General features: G+C 42.4%; 1 long non-coding RNA gene across 1 annotated transcript; it reads left to right on the forward strand.

Moving 5' to 3' along the window:
• LOC104868835 lies at positions 1 to 19,042 on the forward strand. The gene is made up of 3 exons (XR_782118.2): positions 1 to 66; positions 15,852 to 15,928; positions 18,809 to 19,042. It is a non-coding gene; the product is annotated as an uncharacterized LOC104868835 (long non-coding RNA).
• Positions 19,043 to 19,515: the final 473 nt, after the last annotated feature.

Raw genomic sequence — 19,515 nt, forward strand, 5'->3', positions numbered from 1 at the left:
GGAGGGGAGAGGCAAGTGTGGCATTGCTGACCAGGTCAGGACAGTTTCCTGAAGGGTGGTGCATTGGTGAGTCAGAGCTTTCAAGAGATGCAGAACAAGAGGAAGTTGTGTGTGTGTGTGTGTGTGTGTGTGTGTGTGTGTGTGTGTGTGTGTTCAGAGAGATTAATCTTAAGGAATTGGCAAATCAGAAATCTGTAGAGCAGGCTGGGGACCCAGGAGGAGCTGGTGATTCAGGGCAGTCTGGAGCAGTCTGGGTCAGAGTTCCCTCTATCTCAAGGGACCTTGGCTCAGTCTTTCCTCCTGTGACCTTCAGCTGGTTGGATGAGGTCTGCCCATGTCAGAGGGGACATGCTGTTTTACCCTCACAGTGACATCTAGATTGGCATGTAACCCAGCATGTGGGTACCAAGCCCTCTCCAAGTTCATACATAAAATTAACTCCCAAGCAGCTTCATTCATCCTTGCAGCTGGTGGTAACTGATTTTTGCCACATGCAAAGCTTTAGGGTCACCACAGCCCACAAGATTATAGAAAGGAGATTTGTTAAGAATGACTTTTTGTATGGTACGTAGACAAAAAAGAATTCCAAAGTAATTTTAATTTTTTGCCACAATTAATGTGATACATTTGTTATTTGAAAACTATAAACTAGAAGAGGTTTGAACTGTTTGAGTATGATTGTTTTCATCCTTTTTCTAATAATAATGAAGAAAATACTGGAGAAATTTGTCTGCACGTATGCCCTTTGGAAATAATGAAATTACCTGCCAGTAGATGTCTAATTCATTAAGTACAAATGCATCTTTTAGAGCAATAAACTTTTTGTATTGAGATTGTTTTTTTTTTCCCCCAAGACATGGTTTTGCTTTATAGTTCATGCTGGCCTTGTATAACTCAGTCTGGCTTTGAATTCACAGCAATCCTCCTGCCTCTGCCTCATGAGTGTTAGGATTCCAGGTGTGTACCACCACACCCAGCTTTGAGTTTTGTTTATTTCTTTTCCTTGACCATTCTCCAAGAGATCAGTCTCATTATACAACAGCTGACAGCTTCAGCATGTGTATGTTACCAGGGCTTGAGCTGCACATAGGACAGTGTGACTTGTGATTTGTTTGAACTGAAGACTTGAAGATAAGATTTCTCTTAAACTAGTTACAGTATGCTTATTGCATGGAGCTAGTGTTCATTTGGTGGCCTTAGTCCTTGACTTTGGGGTCCTAACTCAATTTGCAGAAAATCGGAAACTGAACCAACAGTTGTTTCTGGGCATTGGTGGGGAATGGGTGTAGGAAGATGGGGAAGAAGGTGCTGTCTAAGGAGGAGCTGAGGGACCAGAGAGCTGAGCTTCCACTCTGCCAGTTTCCTCACTTAAAGTCTTCCTTTAAAAAGTTCCAGGAAATAAACTGGTGTGATGGTACATGCCAGTAATCTCAAGAGGCTTAGGCAGGATTTCTGAGCCCAGAAGTTTGAGGCCAGCCTGAACAACATCAGTGAGACTTTGCCTCAAAAATAAAATGCACACAAAGTCCCAGTAACAAGAATGCCTTCCTTCTCTTGGCTTCCTTGTCAGATCCAACTATCCTTCAGTGCTGGCAATGTAATATAATCTTCTTACCATGTATTAATAAACACCATGGGGTAGGCATTATTTCTACTTTCCAACCATCCCAGAAGAGGGGTGGCATATTCCCCATTTTATAAGGAGGTTGTTGGGACTTTAAAAGGCTCCCGGGCACAGAGGTAGCTCCAGGATGAGTTTAGGCCCGTTCTCAGCCTTCGAGTCCCCAGCCACTGCTGGAAGGTGCTTCCTACCGCCTGTGCTCATCTGTTGTCTCTGCTCTCATGGTGCTCTGCCCAAGGCTCCATTCAGTGGCTTTCAGTTGCACCCTGCCCTCAGTGTGTGGCACAGCTGGCACCTACCATTCAGCTTTCAGGGCTGTATGGGGCTTAGAGGACCCAAAGATGGCTGTGGCCCCACTCTTTCAAGTGACAGATCCTGGACAAGCCAACTTGTCTCCTATACCTGTGACCGCTCAGCCAGGCTTCTGCTGGTCTGGGCACCTTGGCAGGCACTCCTGAGGGTACATCTCTCCCTTTCCTTTTCTTCTCTATTTTATCCTCTTACTCCTTTCTCCTCAGGTCCTCCTCAGCACAGTAGGGATGTTGATGTGCCTCACAGAATTATCAGAATCTTGAAGGAGATTTTTGTCTATGAAGGATCAAGTGTTAAGTCTGGACCGTCATAAAGTCTCCAACTCTGCCCTGTATCTTAATGACATTTCTCATGGAACCCTAAACAGCTGCTGACATTCCCATTTGCATCGTGTTTCCAACCCTTTGCCTGTTTCTCTCTTGTCTTGCCAGGGTGTGATTTGATGGTGTCACCATGATGCGAGTGGGGGAATAGTTTGTCGTCTCAGCTTGGATGGTGTCGTTCAGGGTTAGTGGCCTCTTTATTCCTGGGCTCCTCATGGCATCGCTCAGCACCTGAACTCCTGCTGGACCACGTCAGCCTCCTGCTCTCAGATGTGCTCAGGCCAGGCTGCCTCTTTGTTCATCTCCATGATCACAGAGGCTTGGTCAAAGGAGAGGCTGCTTTGCAGCTGGGAGAGTGCTGGGGGCAGTTTGCAGTTCCGATCTCGGTGGTCAAACTGTCCCACTGGTGTCTAGCACCTTCATTATTTGGAAACATTTTTTTCAGAACAGATCTTTATTCCTTTTGATAGTTTTAGGTTTAGCTGATTTAAAATAGTATATCTATGTGTTTTTTAAAGATTTAGATTTTAGGAGAAAGACTATCTTTTACTGGAGAAAGGATAGTCTTCAAAAAAAGGTGACACCTTTCACAAAATTAACTCAAACTGGATCATAAACCTAAGTATAAAATACAGCACTTTGAAACAAAAACAAAGTAGGAGAAAATTTAGGTGATTTTTGTGTTAGGTATAACTCGAAAACAAAATCTGTGAAAGAAAAAAATTGGTAAATTGGATTCTATTAAAGTAAAAACCTCTGCTCTGAAAAAAAACATTTTGAAGGAAGTGAGAAGTCCAGTCACAGATTGGGCAAAAATCTGAAATATATAAAGAACTCTTAAAACTGAACAAGAAGAAAAACAACCACTCAGTTTTCAAAAAGGCAACACCTTAATAGGCCTCTCAGCCAAGATTTGTAGGTGGCAAATAAGAGTATGAAAAGATGCTCCCATCACAGGTCTTCAAATACAAATTAAAATGACAGTGAGATATCACCACACACCTCTTAGGGTGGTCCAAGTCCAGTGACAACACCAACTGCTGGCAAGGATGAGGAGCAACAGGAACTCTTTCTTGTTCATTGCTGGAGGGGCTGCTGAGTGCTATACCCAGTTGAAAAGCACTTTAGCACTTTCGTGCAAAGCTAAACATAGTTATATGATCCAGCAATAGAATTCTTTGGTATTTGCCCAAGCAAGTAAAAAACTTAATGTTTACACAAAAAACTGTAGAGGATGTTTATGGCAGCTTTATTCATAATTGGCAAAAGTTGGGAACAATGAAAAAGTCTTCTATAGATGGATGGGTAAACAATATGGTAATCCTTACAATGGAGTATTGTCCAGCAATGAAAAGAAATGAGGTATGAACCTTGAAAAGACAGGGAGAAACCTTAAGAAAAAGAAGCCAGCCTGAAAAGGCCACATACCATGTGATTCTAATGGTATCTGATAATCCGGAAATGGTAAAACTTTGGTAACAATAGAAAGATCAATAGATGTTGAAGGTTGGGAGGGGGAAGAGTGAACAGGTAGAGAACAGCATTTTTAGGCAGTGATGTAATACAGTAATGGTGGACATATGTCATTACACACTCGTGTAAACCCACAGAGGGAGGCGTGACATCAAGAGTGAGCTGTGAACCGTGGACTTTAGTAAATAATAGTGTATCATTATCAGTGAACCACTTGTGACAAATATGTCCCATTAATGCAAAATGTTAACAACAGGGGAGTTAGCAGGAGAAGGGGTATATGGAAACTTTATTCTGTAGGCCTAATTTTTCTGTAATTACAAAACTGCTCTAAAAAATGACATCTATTAATTTAAAAAAACTTTAGTTCTTTAGCTTCAGGTCTTACATTTGATTAACAGCAGAGTATTTTATAATGAATAGCTTTTACATGTAAATAAATGTGTTCTCTATTACATTGTTTCCTATATTTCCTCTTAGAGCAATTCAAGAAATACAGTGGTACCTTGGTTCACAAACTTAATTCTACAATTCTGGTCACAAACCAAATTGTACAAGAACTGAATCAAATTCCAAGGTTAGCTTCAGTGTTGACCTTTTGAGGACATTTGACTTGGTTCTTGACCAGAATCATGGAAAGAATTGAGTTTGTGAACCAAGACACCACTGTATTTGCTCTGTGCTTAGCACATATGTTGTAGAGTGAGAAGCACATATTCAATCAATGAAAGAGTGTGGGTGAGTGAGTGAGAGTGAAAGAGGCAGGCTGAGCTTGGAAGCATTGAACTATAGCCCGTTTGGTTTTTAGAACACACCAAAAGCATTTGTGTCTCCCCTCACTTCTACTTTGTATCAAAGCCTGCTCTGGGCTCCATAGACAGGGTTACTATATTTACAGTTTCCATATAGTAGCTTGTTAGGGCTTCATATTTTTATAGTAAATAACTAAGAAGAGGAAGCAAGTGGATCTAGAGATAGGTCATTTTAAAACATCTGTCAATATTCATATCCCACTTTTGAAGGATAGGATTTCTCAAAGCACTGCTTTTTGTTTTTTGTTTTTAAGCAAAGTGGATTCAGGAAGTTATCCATCTACAAAATGCTCATTCAAAACAAGAACTGAAAGGCGAGCCAGGCAAGTGGTACCTTGGTTCATAAACTCAGTTCTCTCCACGATTCTGTTTGCAAACCAAAGTGGATAAGAAGTGAATCCAATTTCCCCACAAAGTTCAACACTGAACCTAACCATTAAATTTGATTCAGTTCTTGTCCAACTCAGTTTGTGACCAGAATCGTGGAGAGAATCCAGTTGTGAACTGAGGCACCGTCTGTCATACCTGCCTTTGGCTCAGTGGAATGGGGCCCTTTGTAAGACTTTGACCCTGTGCCTAAACTACTTATCCTCTTATGTGTCTGAATGAAAGCCCTACCGCTGAAAGAATTTAGGCAGATGTGATTCTCTGCCTTAGCTGATAATATGAGATTATGTAGAATTGTTTCTCTTGAATGTTTATCTAAAACTTTGGCCAGCTAAGACAATTTGCTGCATAATCTCTTATTTCAGACTCAGGAAGGATCAAGCCCTGCCTTAAAGCTGATGACATGGATCATGTCTTGGACCTGGTGCTGTTCTGGCTGGTATCAGAAAGCAGTTTAGCATGGATCACTCCATAGCATACATCCTTGTGTGTGGGTAGCTCCGCACGTAACAGGAGGACCTATGAAGCCACTGCTCGCCTGCTTGAACAGGGAAGGGTGAAGAGTGGAGGGTCTGATGTAATCCGTCTCTTGAGTGCTAGCTTTCCATGAGAGCTAGGGAATGGGAAGCCTCGGAAGTAAGGACTTGTAACAGTTATTTATAGTGCTGGGCTTTATTTTCTAGCAAGGAAATGAGGTAGGGAGAAAGAAGAAGCGTCTGCACACTGCACAGATTCTTCTGATTTTTCTTGTCTCCTTCCTTCCTTCCTTTCTCCCTCCCTCCATCCCTCCCTCCGCCCCCACTCCTTTCTTTCTTTTGTACTGGGCATTGAACTCAGGACCTTGTGCCTGTGAGGCAGGCATGGTGCCACTGACCTAAAGCCCCAGCCCTCCATCTTTTCGATGGCTTGATTCATGGCCTGAATTAAGTTTTTTCATTCACATCCTTCAGCCAACAGTCATATATATGGTTATCCCAACAGCCCTGTGCCTGAGGTCGGGACCTGCCATGGCAACAAACAGTACAGGGATGATGAGGATTTCAAAAGGGAGGGTTAGGGAATGCTGAAGTCAGAAGATAAGCAAGAGAACCAGCCTGTGGGGTTCAGAGAACGTGTCCCAGAGGCTGTGGTGTTTAAATTGACACTAAAAGGGAAGACCTTGGATATCAAAGAGTGCTTTAGTCCTTAAGAACACAATGAGCTGACTCTGGCTATGGTGTCCTCCTCCTCTCCCTCTCAGCTTCTAGAGCTGCATTTCTGAAACAGCCTGTTCCCTTCTCCGCTCCTCCTATCCTGCAGAGACTCTGTGTGGTCAACAGAACAACTTCTACACCCCTTCGTGCATTCTACAGCCTGGAGAATGATCACCTGCCTTTACCTCCCAGACATCTGCACGCAGCAGACAGGAACCGTCACACAAAGTCTTTGCGCTGTTCTTTTGATTTGGGTTTTGCTTTTTCCATCTGGAAAAATCATTTTTGTTCTTTAGGGCTCAGTTCAGACGTTGCTTTTCTTGATTCTCATTAATAATGAAAAACTTCTTTGCCTACTTATACAGTTATTTAGTACTCAGATCATTTGGCCATATGTTACAGTGGAGGTTTCTTTGCTTGCCTTTTAAGTAAAGACAACAGGCAAAAGCATCATCATTATGTCTGCCAGCACTTAGCATAAGCACCCAATACCTAGCACTTAGTATTCAGCACTAGCATTAGCACCCCTAACCCAATAAAGTACTTTGTATGCAGGAGGGTTTCAATAAATATTTGTTAAATTGAATTGAGTACTTGTTTTCCCAATGCAATCAATGATTCTAAACTAAATGCTTCCTGTATTAGAAAATCATCTGTCAACTTACAGCTCTATGAACACAAAATTGTGGCCAGTATTTTTGTATGTAATCAAAGCTTAGTCTCTTATAATTGCTAACACCTAAGTCTGTGTGCTTTAGTATGGCGTAAGGAATGCTATTATCTTCTATAACTTATGCTGAGTGAACAGTGCTAGGAAACCCACACCAGCTCCATTCTGCTGGCAAAAGTGGTGTGAGAATGAAGACTCTGGTTTCTGAGCCCAGTTGCCCACTGCAGCAGATCCCCTGCAGGGGCAAGTGTGGGTGGGAGGGAGCCTTCCTCTCAGGAAGCCCATTCTCACATTTCCCATGGTGGACGGGGAGGTGTTATTGTGCCAGTACACAGTTAGTTGTCAGTGTGCTACAGCTTATGAAGAGCTTTCACAAGCTTGAGCTCATGGGGAAACAATTCTCAGAAGGAGATGAAGTAGATGTTGTTTTCATTTTATAGAAGAAGCGAAGGTTCAGGAAGATTCATTTATTTATCCATGTAACAACTAGTTATAGGCTGTGGCTGTGCCTGACACACAGAAGCACTTGTCCAGGCACGTGAGGGGTGGGACTCTCTCTCCTCCACTGCAGCCAAGGGCCCATCGTCCCACCTTGCAGGAAGCTGCAATATTGATTATGTCTAAAGCATGCTGTAAGCAGTGCAGGATGTAAAGGGTTAAATCCCTCAATTGGCTTACTTTAAGAAGTGAGTCTGATCAAAGCTACCTGACTCACAGAAACATCTCATGAGCAATGCGCAGGTCAGTGTGACCGCCCCCTTAGGGCCACAGCTGATACCAGAATAATGGCCTATGAAGCTGTGAGGCTAATAAGAGATAACATGCATAGGTCAAAGTAATTCACACCCAAATTCCATTCCCACAATTACTACCTTCATTAACTAAGACAATGTTCTAATTACAACCATACATTTTGTGTGTCTTGCTTCTAATTTGAAGATGCACTCTCTTCTCTTTAAAGCCTTGCCTGCATTAGTTTCTGCACAAACCACACATCTGTACATGTAGCTCACCTCTACCCCAATTGATAAACAATAAAAATCAGTGGATGTGACTGACCAGGGTCTTTTCCTGGGGATCCTCATTGGCTGTCCTAGTCCCCACTTTCTCTCTTAGTTCTGTCTTTAATGTATTCTTTTCTTCAGCCCTTCACTGCATACTGAGCAGGAGATTTAAACCAACTAAAGGGGTCTTTAATACCACCTGACCCCAGGAATTTGGGAGGGGCAGTGTGTGGAGAGGAGACAATGCTTCCTGTATGTCACTGTATGTTGGAGCTGGTAGAGATGATTTTGGGCTTCCCATCTGCTTAGATTGTTGGTTGAGCTTCACATGAAAAGGCCAGCTGTATACTCTTCGTAGTCTTTAATGTTAGGGAATTGATCATGTTAAAGTATGTTGTGACACCACCATTTTGGGTTGGACTTCTGGGTTCTTCTTCTCCTGAACCCCTGTCTTGAGTTTCCTTCTCCCAAGACCCCATCAGCATGTAGAATTAAACCTAAAGCTTCCTGCAGGGCTCCCTCCTTAGAGGGCAACATGGCTTGTGATAGACTAAGAGCAGCCTACTCCACCCTAACAAGGAGGTCTTTGGCTCCAAGCCCCATAAATAGGCCAGCTCTTCCTCATCTCTCTCTCTTTGCTCTCCCTGCTCTTTCTCTCTCTGCTCCCTGAATAAAATCTCCCGTCAGACCTCTCGGTGTGTATGGCCTAGCTGTTGAGTGCTGTTGCCTTTCATTCAAGGCACCTCATGCATGTTAAGTCTTTAGCACGGACTATTTCTGAGTTCCATGACAGTTTAGTTACTTTGCTGTTTTGGGTCTGTATTTCCTGGACAACTGCCTTTAAAAATTATTTTTAATGAATGGGCTGCTTAGACAACACTCCTGATTTAATAGCCAAGAGTTAGTGGTTGCTTGTGAGCTCCTGTCCAATATAAACTGAATAATTTAACGCCTTGATACCATATAATACCCATGAGGGTATCTTGTTAGAGCTAATAAGCGCTCAGACTAGCAAGGCCTCTGTAGGCTGCCTTGCACCAGGTTGTTCAGGAGGCAAAGCCTGTGTGTGTGGGGTACGCCCCAGAGTGGCCAGACAATGTCAGGGGACCCCACAGATCTGCTCATATTAATCACGGCCAGTCTTCTTCCCTCAGTGGTTCTGGTGGAAAGAAATGAGGTTCAGCATTGGTAGGTGTGGTTGCTGCCCTGACTCAGAAGCCCCGTTCCCCACAGGATTTATCAATGCAGCTTCTAGGGTCCCCACAAGAGACATGTCTGAGGAGAGCACCCCACTCTGCCAGACCTGAGGACATGGCCTCTTGTGAGCAGGCCAATCCCAATACTATGTACCACCTGGGCTGCTCTACCATTAGCCATACCCCCTAGCAACAAAGTTAGTTACACACTGGTCTTCATCTGTTGCCAGTAGAGCTGAGCCCAGAAGTGAACTTCATAGCAAATCCTTCCTGAAAGGGAAGGATTTTGTTAATCCTTTACCCCACCTCCATCCAGACGTGGATTAGACCATCTACCTTTTTTTCAGATCTCAGGAATGGCGTGGGCCATACTGAAGTCTTTGAAATGCTTGAAAGAAAGATCATTTCATTTAGGACTATGTTTTAAGTTCACTGTACCACGCTGGCTTTGCTTAGGACAGATTGTGGAGTACCCCTATTGTGAGGTGACCCTGCAGTCTTCAGGATGATATGGGCCTGATGATATAGAGATGACACAGGAGTGATCTGTTGTGGCTTTACTCACAGGGCTGATGGCCATTCCTGAACCACTGCCTCTACTGTCCCTACACACCTTTCTGGCAAGAACTCACGGGATCTCTGTGGGTGAGCAGGGAACATAGATTGCTGCTAAGGGTGGTGATGGTATGCCTGGCCCCAGGGGCATTTCCAGCAATATAGCTCCTGGCTTGAGCAAGCTCAGTTGGAGTGCAGCTCACCTGTTCTCATTCAAAGATAGCACTCACGCTGAGATTCCACCTTACCCTAGAAAGAATGGCTGCTATCAATAAATCAACCAATAACAAATGCTGGCAGGGTTGTGGGGAGAAAGGAACCCTTCTCCTTTGTTGGTGAGAGTGCAGGCTTGTGCAACCACTGTGGAAATCAATATGAGGATACCTCAAAGAACTAGGATTAGAGGTCCCGTTTGACCCAGCTATTCCTCTGCTGGGTACCTTTCCAAAAGAATTAAACAAATTAAAAGAATCACACCACAGCGATATATGCACACCCATGTTCATAGCAGCACAGTTTGTAATAGGTAAAACTTGGAACCAGCCCAATTCTCCATCAACTGGAGACTGAATAAAGAAGATGTGGTTTTTCTATAAAATGGAGTACTACTCAGCCATAAAGAATGAGAAATTAGGATGCACATTGAGGCCCTAATCTTTTTTTTTCCTCATTGAGTTTATTGGCACATTCTAGGTATACAGTACAGTTGAATTCATTATTAGGATCTTGTACCTTTACATGACAGGTCTTGGTTGTCATTTTTCCCCCTTGTCCCTGCCCTCCCTTCACCCCCTCCTACCCTCCCCATTTACAAACACTTCATTTCCATTTTTTCATTTTCTCCTATTTTTTTTCTTTTCCCTTATTACCTTTCCCCTATGCTTCCCCCTTTCCCTACACCTTTAGCCCTTTTCTTCCTATTTCACATTGTCAATGATCTCATTAGGATCTTATGTACTATTATAGTTTATTCACATCAGAGAAACTATTTGGTGTTTACACATGTTTGAAGCCCTAATCTTAAGTGAAGTAAATAGGACACACATGTGTAAATACTGGTTTCTCTGGTGTGGAAAACTAAAAGCGTAAATAAGGTTCAAAGTGTATGATTGATAATGTGAAATAGGAAGAAAGGTTTAAAGGAGTAAGGAAAGTGGTAAGGATAGGGGAAAGGAAAGAAGGGACAAAAAAAATATGAGAACAGGAAAAAAATGGAAGCAAAGTCTTTGTAAATAGAGACAGGTAGAGGGGGTGAAGGGAGGGCAAGAGTATGGGGAAAAAAATAAGAACCAAGATACACCCTGTAAAGGTACAAGACCCCAATGATGAATGTAACTGTATACCTAAAAAGTACCAATAAACTCAATGAGGAAAAAAAACCCAAAACAAAACAAAAAAACACCAAAGATAGCACTCAGGTGGGGACTGCACCCTGCTCGGGGTCCCCTTGCTTAGGTGCACCCCCTCAGCACACAGCATGTGTCTAAGGAGCAGAGAGACAAAGGGGACCATGTGGTTTGTGAGGATGTTCCTGCAGCAAAACAAGCACTGACGAGTTGTAATTCTAGTGTTTCCAATGACTAATGTTTCTGTAGAACAGTGATGGGGAGTTCTGAGGCTACTGGGAGACTATATCTATGGATCAGTGGGTCTGCCCATGAGCTCCAACCGAAGTTAATGTCCTGTGGGATCCACAACCACCCTTAACCACTTCTATGCAACTTGGGAGCCTCTGCTGACCTGTTGTACTTCTTAGGAATGTGAGCAGGTCACTTCCTCACTATGGCTCCGTGTGTCCTACAGCCAACCTCATGTCACGTAAGATAGGTGAAAACAATGACAGAGGAGAGGAGGCCTTGACAGCTGGGGGCTGATGGGTCGGGATCAGCTCTTACTCTGTCATTGGGACTTTTTGGGGACTTTGGGAGTTTTCAGTTGGCTGCAGCAGGGCTGGGCAGAAGCTTAGTTTCTAGGCACAGAGCCCCTCTCATCTTGCCTGGGAGGCGTCTTGCCCAAAGGGAGGGCAGGGGAGATGGCCATGACTTCTGTATTTGGTGGACAAACTGCAGCATCACCCAGTGCTCTCACCCGGGTTCTCTCTCCCACTCACCATCCTCAGACTCTTTGCCTTTTGATTTTCCCATCATGGCATTGAGCTGGTGATTTTGGCAGCTGAGATTCTCCCTCATTTATCTGTGTTATATTTTGCCTCTAAATACAGACCTGATTTTAGATTATCACTTAGCATTAGTTGTACCAAAGTCCTGCACAACTTTATTGACTCATATTACAGGATTTACTATCAACTGACAGAAAAATCAAGGTCTTGTCACTACTTGGACTTTCTGTTCAAGCTATTTTGAGCTTCTTGTCCTTATCTGGAATATGACTGCTTTACACTTCCATTCAGGCAAAGCAGGATATGTTTAAGGTTTATCATTCACATGCCCCACAGCAATGCCATCTTTCATTTTTGTTCTGAGAATATGCTCTATAAGAACATCTTTTGGAAGAGAGGTGTTGTGATCTAACCCTGCTTAGGGCTGTACCTATTCTTCACTTGGTTCTGTTAGTTTTTGCTCTATGCACTTTCGAGCTCCATTTTTAGGCACACACACATTCATATATATATTGTGATTGTACTGATCTTATAAAGTATATTTCTTAATCTCAGGTAGATTCCTGATCATGAAGTCTATTTTGTTTTATACTAACACAGCACTTTAGATTTAATGTAATTGATGTTTGCATGATATATGTTCCATTCTGTTGCTGTCAATCCATTTATGCCTTTTGTTTAAAGAAAGTTTTGTAAACTGAATATACTTGGGTCTTGTTTCTTTTTTTTTTTTTCCTCAGTCTGCTTATCTTTGTCTTTAGTTAAAACTTTTGGTCCATTTACACTTAATGAAATTATTGCTATGCCTGGATTTAGCTCTGTAATTTTGCTATTTGTTTTCTGTTTTTTCTCCCTCTATCTCCCTTGACCCATTCCTTCTTTCTTGATTTTTTATAGTCAATTGAATATTGCCTACTATTCCAAATTAATTATCAATTGGCTTTTTTACTCTACCCTTTTTGATTCTGTTTTGACAGGTTTCTCTAAGGAAGTGGTTCTCACACTTTATATGAATCAGAACCATCTGGAGAGCTTGTTAAAACACAAATTGTTGGAGCCCCTCCAAGGATGTCCAATTAAGGAATCCCTAAAATGTGGTGGGTGGGGCCCTAAAAGAGATTTCTAACAAATGCTATGCAAGGCTGATTCTACTGCTCAGAGGACCAGCCTTTGAGAACTACTGTTCTGAAAATTTAAATCTGCATCTTTAATGTTTTACAACTTAGTAATGTTGTACTACCTCACACTAAAAGATAAAATTCAGAAAACTTGCAACATATGATTTTATTTACCTATTACTGATCTATTTTGTTGTTATTGTCACATATTTTATATCTACATCTTTTAGAAAATCCACAATATGCTGTTTTACTTTTTGTACTACTCATATGCTTTTTAATGAAATTAAGAAAAGAGGAGAAAATACATTTCTCTTTTCATATTCACTATTTCTTATGATATTATTCTTTCTGGAATTTGAATTTGTCATCTGGTGTTGCTTCTCTTTAGACCAAAGAAATCCTCATAACATTTCTTGAAAAGCATGTCTACAATATATTATCTGGTTTTGCTTACCTTAAAATACCTTCATGCTGCCTTCATTTCTTCAAGAATACAGAGTTCTGAGTTGCTAGATTTTTCTTTTATTTGTGTCCATATCTCAGAAATCTCCATTTTTAGCAACCTGTTCGCACGCAGAGTGTCTGTCAGTTGCAGTTAGAAACTACTGAGGGTGTTCCATGGATGTGGTCTATGTAATGAGGAGACCACTGGCAGCCTTTATGGTGGTGGTTTCAGTACAGTGCTAGGGTTTGGAGTTTGAGGGGTGTGGTGGTCAGCTTTCTGTTACTGTGACAAAATACCTGAGATAATCAGCTTATAAGAAAGAAAGGTTTATTTTGACTCCCACTTTCAGAGGTTCTAGTCTGTGGTTGCTTGACCCTACTTCTATAGGCCCACAGCAGCACAGTAGATCACGGTGGAAAGCACTAGCAAAAGAGGTCTGTTCATCTCATGGCAGCCAGAAAGCAAAGAGAAAGAAGAGGGGCTGGAGTGCTAATATCCCCTTCAAGGTGCCTCGAAAGGCACCCATGGCCTAGCTCCCTTCCATGCAGCCCCACATGCTGAGGACACCACAGGCTGGAGACCAGGCCTTCAGCATACAAGCCTTTGGGGGCAAATGAGGAGATGAGAGAGGGAGTGTAGACCATGCCCCCTTTCTGTCAAGTTGCTTCTCTCTGATGACTTCTTTCCTCTTAAGTCAGAGGTGCAGTCTTGGCATAAAGGTGAGTGATAGTTGGTCTGAAGGTTGTGGGTTATTGTTAAACTGATTAACATAAAGGTAGCCTTGATTTCACAGACCTCTTCCAACTGTACATTTCTTCTGTTTCTGTAGCTTTTGACTCTGACCATCTCCTCCATCCATTCTGTTCTCAAATACTGGCCTGAAATGGCCTGAATCTGGGCATTGTGATCTCCTTGCTGGTTTTGGTGACATTTGGGCTGAGTCAGCACTGGCCCACTGGATGTGGACAAGGGCTCACTGTCATGGCTGCAAGTTGAGTAGCTGATGCTCAGTTAGGGAGGTGGTGTGTGTCCCTAGGACTTGTTTTGTTAAGCAGATGGAGGTGTCTTTGGAGCATCTTTCTGCTCTCTCACATCTCTAGGGAAATATCACACCTTGAAAGGAAGAATCATATTGAGAGGAATGGGGTGGGGTGGAAGAGCAAGGTGACAGCCCACGGTTATAATATGATGCAGAGAAAAAATGCAAATGGGAGATGTAAATGAAATAGATTTCCAGGGAGAGCCCAGTCATGCACAACACAACCATGCTTCATCCCTGATGGCAGTGCTGGCTCCATAAGATTATGCCCATAGCTTAGCAACATCACAGCTGCGCTGACATTACAGCCTGGTACAGCACTTGCATATCTGTGGTGACACAAATGTGAACAAACCTACTGCACTACTGGCCATATAAAAGTACAGCACATTCTTACGTACAGTTCATAGGGCTTCATAATGATAACAAATTACTATGGTGCTGAATCATGCATTTACCATACTATATTTTGTAATTATTATTTTAAAAAATTTTAGAGTGTGCTTTTTCTGTTTATCAAACAGTATGCCCTGTTACATCCCATGTTTGTGTCTCTGGGTGGCATCAAGAGGTCACATGAGTGACTGACCTAGATCATAGTAAGTCTGGGTAAGTATACTCTGTGATGCTTGAATAACAATGGAAGTGGCTCAGGACACTTCTCAGAAGGTATCCTTGACCGTGAGTGACACATGACCATGTGTGTAAAACACTATCTCCAAGCAGTCTTAGTGACAGAATACAATGGGAAGACAAGAAGGGTGAACAGCTAACACAATCAGACTAAAGGGCTATTTTCTAGATGGGGAGAATAGTCTGACTGGGCTCCCCAAAACTTAACAGCTCAACCAGGTGCTTTCCTCACACCTCCTTGGTTTTACTTTAGTTTCTTCTTTTGCATTTGATGATCAATTTAGAACAAATGACTGTATTGTGCCTTCAAGCTCTTTAAGGTCAGAAGAATTTGCTTATTCTTGGGCAAGTCTCCTATGACTTAAGTGTGATTCAGGTCTTCAAGCTTTCTGGGCTGGGAAGATCCGGTTGTACTGGAGTAGCTTCTTGTGTAACTATAAATTACAGTACTTAGAAATAAAGATCTATGGTACTTGCTGATGGGGAGACAATCTGCCACCAGCACTGGACACAAGGGTTAGGAGTACACTTTGAAGATTTGACACAATTTCCACCCTGAAAAACATTATATTTAAACTTGGAAAATCACAAGTACCAGAACAATGAACACAAATGCCAACAACAATATTTAGATGAATCATAATGCCATTGTGCAGCAGGGGGCTATGGAGTGGGCAGTAGGGCTTCATGAAGGAGAAGAAATGTAAAATGAAGCACAGTGGGATGCAGTAGGGTGAGAGAAGGCGTTCATGTGGGATAGTGGGAAGAGCACCAGGATACTGAAAACATGTCTGGGTGCCACTGTGCAGAAGTCCCCGTGGACTATCCCCGTTCTACGAGTTTAGTTCCATTACTCCCGTGTACCCCTCATAAAAATCAGGTTATCTTTGGCACCTTTCTTGTTGGTCCATCTCTTTCTGATGATATTATTTTACTTTATCCTCACAGCTGAGTCCCCTGAAAGTGAGAGGGACATCAATTCACCTGTCATTTCCACCCTTCATGACTATCTCCACAGAACTGGGGTGAGTTGTGGTGTGGTCACCAGATCCTGGTTTTCCTGGGTACAGTTGTTGCTTGGTATCTGTGGAGAATGTGTTCCAGGGCCAGCTTTGGGAACTGAAATCTGTGGGTGCTAGGGGCATAATATAAAAATGGCATAATATTTGCACAGAACCCACACACATCTTTTCATAACCTTTGAATCATCTCTAATGACATAATACCTAATAAAATGTAAATGATATGTAAATAGCTGTTATGCTATATTGATCAGGGAATAATGACAAGAAGAAATATCTGTGTATGTTCAGTGCAGACACATCTTTTCGTGAGTATTTTCCATCTGTGGATGTAGCATGTTGACTGAATACCACTACCACATGTGGATAATGAGTATGTGAACTGTATCTAGCACTGTGAATTAACTGAACTTTATGTTGAGCAACTGTTTCAAGAGGTGCCAATAAGATTGAAGTATAATAGGCATAAGAGAAAGAGAAATTTTAAAAGTAAAAATCTTTTGCAAATGAGTTGCATTTTTTAAGAGTCAAATGTTTGTGTAGCTCAGGACAGGGATTGGGAAAAGTGAGTCATACTAGCAGAGCTAAGAAATTCTGGTGCCTGGGGGCTATCACATACTAGTCCTCTTCTGAGGACCGGGATTTATCTCAGTGGCACCATAGCTGCCTTGCAAGCACAAGGTCCTGAGTTTGATTCTCGGTATAAAACAAAACAAAACACCCCCCAAAATCCCAAAAACCTCTGTTCCCTCTTTCTGCTCATAGGACAAGAGAAATTCATCAACCCACATACACTTAAAGGAGTACTGAACAGGGCCGTATAAATGCCAACAATATAGTGTTCTAGAACTTTTCTTTTGGGCCATGGTTTAAGTTATCTGTTGTTTTGTAACCAATAATCCTAAAACTTATTATTTAGAATAAGCCAGTGACTTTTTATTTCTCCTGACTCTAGGCTGCCTGGGGTCAGTGGGACAGCCCTGGTGCTGTCCTGTGGGGTCCTATGCAGCTGTGTTCAGCGGGAAGCTGGGTGGCCTGGAACGCCTGGGACGTCTCTCTTCCAGCAGGGTCCTGTCTAGTGGTCTCCCAACACTGAATTCAGCCTGAGTTTCTCATGTGGCAGCTGGATCTCGAGCTGTAGGCCTGGAGCTATCACAGTGACACTTCTGCTACACCCTATTGACCCCAGAAAGTTGCAAGGATGGCCTACATTCAAGCAGCAGAGCCAAGCTCCACCTGTGTTGCTGTCCTCGGTCCATCATGATTATTTACTTTCAGAGCATATGTTACTGCCTGTTTATATTATATAAAGTATGTTTCACAATAACCTGTGATCTGTAGAGCCATTAATTATAACTGTTCTACCACATCTCAGAGCAGGAAAGTTGTACTGGTTCCTCCTCTTACCACTGGTACATGGGACACTATCAAAGGGACTTATATACCTTTGAGGTGTCCCCCTGAGACCACACTCATAACTCACACATACTTGAGAGTCATGGATGGGCCAGGTTAGAAGATAATTGGCATGATCCCATTATATATGTAGCCAAAGGCAGTGTTTACCCAGCTCAGCCAATTGCTTGACTTTTTTTTTGTTTTAACCAAGCCTGGTGCAGGATGACATTCAGCTATTTCTAAGGCTCAAACCCACATGGAGTCAGGGATCCAACACTCACGTCTCCCCTCATAAATACCACCTGCCTGAGGCTTTGTACAGGAAGTTTTCCGGGTGGTTGGAGGTCAGGGTGACCTAGGACAGGAGGCAGGCGGACATCTCTGCATCATTTCCTGTGTCACATGGTAAACTCTGTTACTACTTACCGTATTATTGGTTTACAATTCTATTTTCTTTTCAAACTCTGCCTCAGAAAAATTCTAGGAACGAGGGAAGCTTTGAAATTAAAACCTCTTATCTTTTAAAATTTTTTTTCCTAAACAAATCTCTCCAGTTTTTCTTTCATTTCCCTGGACTCTGGGTGCCTGGTTCTCCTAACTTGCCCTCTGTCACCTCCTCACCAGAAGCAAATCTTTTCGCATGTATGATCCTTCCTTTTCTGTTGCTTCCACAGGTTACAATGTTGCTTTCACTTGGTGGAACTCTCATTATTTTCCTTCTTTTATTCCAAACAAAGAGTGTTGCAGTCATCCTTGTGACAATGGTTCTTTCATGTGACTGATTTCAGCCTCTCGCTTTCATAAAATCAGTTATTTTTATTTATTTATTTTTTGGCGGTACCAGGAATAGAACTCAGGACCTTGAGCTTGCAAGCCAGGTGCAGTGCCACTGAGCTAAAACCCTGGCCCCATAAAATCAGTTATTTTAAAACATGGTTTTGCAGTCCTGAAATATTCTATGCCTTGTAACAACATACAATTTATCACATGATTATACAGATTGTCATTTGTTACATACCATTTAGAATTTTTTAACAAATATGTCAACAATCATTCACTTACCCAACTCTAATTTATCAGGGGGTTGTGGTGGTCTCTGCTGTAGACGCAGCCCCAGACATTTTGTATTCTGAACTGAGCCTTGTGGTTTCCTGACAATAGTGAAGACATGGTTGACAATGGCGGTTCATCTCGCCTTAAGGAAGTATTCCAAATCACAGCAAGGAGCAACTCAACAGTAGGCAATGACCTGTGATGTTGAGGAATGGCAGGGAATGCCAGTGGGGGGTGGGAGGTGCAGGGCCAGAAGGTTTAAAATTCAGAGGCTGCTGTGTCTTGGAAATGTTCCCCACAGCCCACATGTTAAAGGCTAACTGTGGCACTTTAAGAGGTGGGGCCTCAGGAAGAAAGTTAGGTCACTGGTGGCACATCCTTGAAGCAGGGACTGTGCCACTGACCCCTCCCTATTCTCTCTTTGCCTTTCAGCTGCCCTGAGGTGAAAAGCCTTCCTTCACTCTGTGCCCCATGCTGAGATGCTCTGCTTCACCACAGGCCCTAAAGCAACACAGCAACCTACCATGGGATGAAGACCTCTGATACTATGAGCCAAAGTAAATCCTATTTCCTCATAAGTTGATTTGCCACCAAAAACAAAAAACAAAGCAAAACAAAAAACTAACACAATACTACAGTTAGATGATGCTGTTTTAAATGAACACAGTAAACATTTTATCAGGACCTCTACTTCAAGACTTTTTCTTTTCTAATTGAACAAGTCAATACGTGATGACAGCAGGTAAACAGGATTAAGGAGAAAAATCAGACCCATAAAAAGATTGAAGTCCTTGGTCCATCTTGGAACTTGTCATGCCATGGAAGCTGATGACCTTTCTCAAGCCTTCACTTGATCCATCCAACAGAAGATCATCCCTCCTTCCAACTCCTAGGACGCTTTGCATTTATTCAGAAATCATTTGTCTTCATCTGCTTGTTCTGTAGTTTGGTATTTTATGTATCCTTGATCTGATGATAAGTTCTTGTGGCACAAGTATTTTTCTCTCTATTCCCTTGATGCCTATAACCATGTCCAACTGGTTGTTGTTTGAGTTTGGATTTCATTGGTTTTCAGGAAATGCACTACGTATAACCTGTGTTATACCAACTAAAATGGTTCATGAATAAGATCCATCTGG

Source organism: Fukomys damarensis, unplaced genomic scaffold (assembly GCF_012274545.1).
Source record: "Fukomys damarensis isolate Sample0158 unplaced genomic scaffold, DMR_v1.0_HiC HiC_scaffold_38, whole genome shotgun sequence".
NCBI lineage: Eukaryota > Metazoa > Chordata > Mammalia > Rodentia > Bathyergidae > Fukomys > Fukomys damarensis.